This window comes from Orycteropus afer, unplaced genomic scaffold (genome assembly GCF_000298275.1).
Source record: "Orycteropus afer afer isolate SDZICR_OR568_19922 unplaced genomic scaffold, OryAfe1.0 scaffold00040, whole genome shotgun sequence".
Taxonomy (NCBI): domain Eukaryota; kingdom Metazoa; phylum Chordata; class Mammalia; order Tubulidentata; family Orycteropodidae; genus Orycteropus; species Orycteropus afer.
The window spans coordinates 12,629,701-12,632,847 of record NW_006921627.1 but is presented as its reverse complement, the minus strand read 5'-3'; the positions used below and the strand labels follow the sequence as shown (position 1 = coordinate 12,632,847).

Sequence of the window (3,147 nt, the reverse complement as noted above, 5' to 3'; positions counted from 1 at the left end):
CAAGTTGACATTGCCCCCTATTAATTCAAATTGTGCCATGTCCTTAATTAAAGAATCTTAAAATCTCAGCACTAGAAGGAAAACAAAGAGATAATTTCCTCTCAGTGTTTCAACAGACAGATAAAGATTATCATGTTATGGCCAAGATTAGTGCTTAGGTGTGGGCATGTGGTCCCTGGGAGCAAGAGACTATGAGATATGATGAAATTCTCTTTGTTGGCATGTGGCAGAGGACCTGGAGGTGTTCCATTGAATAGTTTGAAGTCAGGCTTGTCTGTTTAGTGAGGTGCTGAGATATCTAGAGAGGGGCCTTTATACTTCAATTCCTTCAAAAGCAGACTAGTCTAATATTGAAGAAGAATATTCATGTCTCTCTCCCAGTCTTTGCCCTTATTATCCCATCTTCTTACCACAGTCAAAGTCAGCATGTGACTTTGCACAGATCACCTGAATCAGTATGCGGTTGCTCTAGCCTTTCAGACAAGTACTAGATGCCCACAGACATTTTATGTTTACTTTGCACTGGTCTCACCTTCCACCATGGGCCTCTGTCCTGTCTTTGTGTCACTACTGTAACCATAATTCTCCTTTCCATCTCAGGTGACTCTCTGCAGTCTCCTAGAGAAGCTGCCAACCCTAGGATGGAAGGGAAAGCTTCCTTATTGGTCCTGGGGCAAGGAGAAGACCCTGGATATGATGATATTGAGCTGGGCACCATGTAGTGCCATTTTTGGAGCAGCTAAATCTGCAAAGACTCTGCTATGATTTGTTTTTCACATAACTGAGAATCCTGTCTTTCGTATTACTATAAAGGTTTCATATGCATCTGTGATGAAAGAAAATTATTCATAATAAATAATCTAGGCACATTCACCCCTACTGATCTTGGAAAATTGAACCTTCTGCCATACCCCTTTCCCAGAGTGAATTCTTTGAAATATCAGTTTTGTCACCTTCCCACAAGATACATTCTTGCCTTTCTTTAGGTACAGAGAAGTTTGTGCTTTTCCTGAATAGCATGAAACTCTGAAATCCAGCCTTGAACTCTTAGAGAGACAAACTTATGAAAAACACACTGGGTATTCCAAAATAGTCCACTCACTACCCAAACCTAGAAGTTAGGTTTAAAGTGAGTGGGTTGATAAGGTAGAGACAAAATAGTTATAACAGTTCTCACTTTGCCTTAATTTTTATAAACCATTAATAACAAAAACTTACTACAACCTAATATCTTTTTGTCTCTTACCCTAGCTTCCTTTTTTCTAGCCATTCCCCAACATCCATAGACTTCTTCTTGTGCATCAATTTACACATCCTATGCTTTATCAAATTCTACTGTTTTCAGTCCTTTTTCATGAATCTCTCTTTTCCATTCTCTTCTCTGATTGTCTTTGTTTGGACACTTAACAACCCTAACTTCCCCAACTACAAAAGTTTTTTGAACTCTTTGAGCTTTTCTTTAGACTTGACTCATCCCAAACTATTCTTACATTTCTACTGGAGTTGTGTCACAAGAAAAAAAGAAAAGAGAGGGAGGGAGGGAAGGAGAGAGGGAAGGAAGATGAAAAGAAGGAAGATGAAGTGAATTACTTCACATGTCCTCTCAAGCCATGTATGGTTTGTGACTCTTACAAAATGATTGGGTGTGGTACTACAAAGATAAGGTGCTTGTGGCCTACAAAGGGCATTGGACAACATTACTAATGATGCAAATAAGGTGCATGGAACCCTTTGGGGATGGGACCATGCAAATAAGATGTATGGAATCCTAATGAGAGGATTGATAAGTTTGCCTTCTTCTAATGATGGCACATAACAACAACAAAATTAGATCACCAGGGTGGAAAAGGACTAGTCCAGGACTCTGATAAATTGGAAAACAACTCATCAGGGCTGGGGCAGGTACTGAGAAGACACTATAGTCATATTCTCGTTCTGTTCTTCACTCACAATATCAGTTAATCCTTGTAAACAAGAGGCCCTCTCTCATGACTGTAAATTTCTCTGCTCTACAATGGAGACCTGAGAGGGAGAGGGCAGGTCAGGAGCCAAAGCCTCTCCCAGAGCCCAGTTCTGGGCAAACGTTGCAGTCAATCAGAGAACAGGCCGTGGGATTCAAGGACAGACACTTGAGAGAGGCATGCAGGTGCAAGGTTATCTATGATCAGGCTATACCTGACATGTAGGACCTCTGCCTCTATCTATCATCACACACACACTCACTCACATAAGCCCACATCCAAACAGCGTATTTTACACTGTGTATTTTACAGACTGACTAGATCATTTCTTGGCAGACTTGTTCCTTCTCATAGTCTTTACACATCCCTTATACTCCCTGCGCATGTGCACACACACACACACACAAGTATATAGCCAGAAAAGAAAATAAACACTGGAATCCTACTGGGGTAGTCAGGCAGAGGAAGAAGAGTCAAGTTAGTGGAATATGTGAGGAACAGCCCAAAGACCCAAACACTGGGAGCCACCTGGATTAAACAGATGCTTCCTGAAAACAAGGAGACAACGGAAAGGACTGAAACCTACCCGCTAAATTGGGAACCAAATTTAATTTTTCTGCACAATCTGCCACTATGACCATATAACTCCCCACAGGAGAAGAACCAATATTCACAATACTGTGTTTCCTTTTGGGTCAAAAATATATGGCGTACACTGAGGCTTTGGTTCCATGACTTCAAGGACCTGTCACTTCACCAGCATGTCCACTACTGATCCCAGGAAAAGGGAGGCAACTCTTACCTACAGTGCCCAGCAGGATGCTGAGGAGGAGAAGATGCAACTAAAAAGAGAGATGTCCATTCAAAGTCATCCTGACTCCCTTGTCACTAAGATCACAACCCTAGTTACCAAAAAAAAAAAGGAGACATCCAGGTACTGATAAAGTTTCTACAGAGTGGGAATATATATACATGTCCCCTGACACCTCCCTAGAAGAGCCAATAGAGACACCTTTTGCTATGTCAGGTGCTATCAGAGGCTTTCATCTGCAAATTTCTGAAGTTCAAACACCAGTTAGAGCCTCAATCTTATATATCTCCTTATATGAACAACATAGCCCTTTGACATCATGTTTCCTTGCATCCCTGAGAACCAGCCCCCATGAACTGGTCCCCATGGTTATGT

General features: G+C 41.5%; 1 protein-coding gene across 1 annotated transcript in view; it reads left to right on the top strand.

Moving 5' to 3' along the window:
* The window catches only part of CD163 (CD163 molecule), a 386,915-nt gene that overhangs the window by 306,777 nt on the left and 76,991 nt on the right, over nt 1-3,147 (top strand). The window lies entirely within an intron of this gene.